The sequence below is a fragment of the Cebus imitator genome, unplaced genomic scaffold (genome assembly GCF_001604975.1).
Source record: "Cebus imitator isolate Cc_AM_T3 unplaced genomic scaffold, Cebus_imitator-1.0 Scaffold491, whole genome shotgun sequence".
Classification (NCBI taxonomy): Eukaryota; Metazoa; Chordata; class Mammalia; order Primates; family Cebidae; genus Cebus; species Cebus imitator.
In genome coordinates, this window is record NW_016107806.1 from 753,805 (window position 1) to 754,468 (window position 664).

The 664-nt window shown below is 50.8% G+C and overlaps 1 non-coding gene across 1 annotated transcript; it reads right to left on the minus strand.

The window, feature by feature from the left end:
- On the minus strand, positions 1-141 carry LOC119468791. Its single transcript, XR_005197551.1, has one exon. It is a non-coding gene; the product is annotated as a U4 spliceosomal RNA (small nuclear RNA).
- Between the last annotated feature and the right edge of the window lie 523 nt (positions 142-664).

Genomic DNA, 664 nt, shown 5'->3' on the forward strand with positions numbered 1-664 from the left:
TTTTTTTTATAATTTTCAAAAATTGCCAATGCTGACTATATTTCAAGTCGTCATGGCAGGGTATTGGGAAAAGTTTTTGATTAGCAATAATCGCACCTCAGATAAACCTCTTTGGCTACGATACTGCCACTGCGCAAAGCTAAGAAAGGCCTTCTTCTAAGCCCCACCCGGGCTCTACAGAGGGTGCAGGGCGCAGGTGGCCTCCAGGCAGAGGGCACTATGTGTGCTGCCTGAGAGTATAGCATGTTCCCACAGAGCTTCCATATGGGCCTACCCCAGACCCATCTTGAGGTAGCCAGAAAGGAGAAGGCAGTTCAACCTAAGCATGGGGAAAACAGAGTCAGAAGAGAGGGTCTGAGAGGAGGAAAGAGCCAGAGCTTCCAGAGAAGAGACCTAAAGTCTAGAACAGACTGGTGGCCCCAGCTCATGCATAGTAACCATGGGGAGCGACATCCCTAGGTCTGACTTTTGGGGGACACCCCAGCTCATGCACAGTAACCATGGGGAGCGACATCCCTAGGTCTGACTTTTGGGGGACATTAGCCCTGCCATGGGTGAGTGGGGAGGAAGTCAGTAGACTATTATTGGGGGAACGTAGGGGCACCTGGTCCCATGCAGCCCATAAAACTGGAGGGTTACAGGACGTGAGTAATAGGAAGTTTCT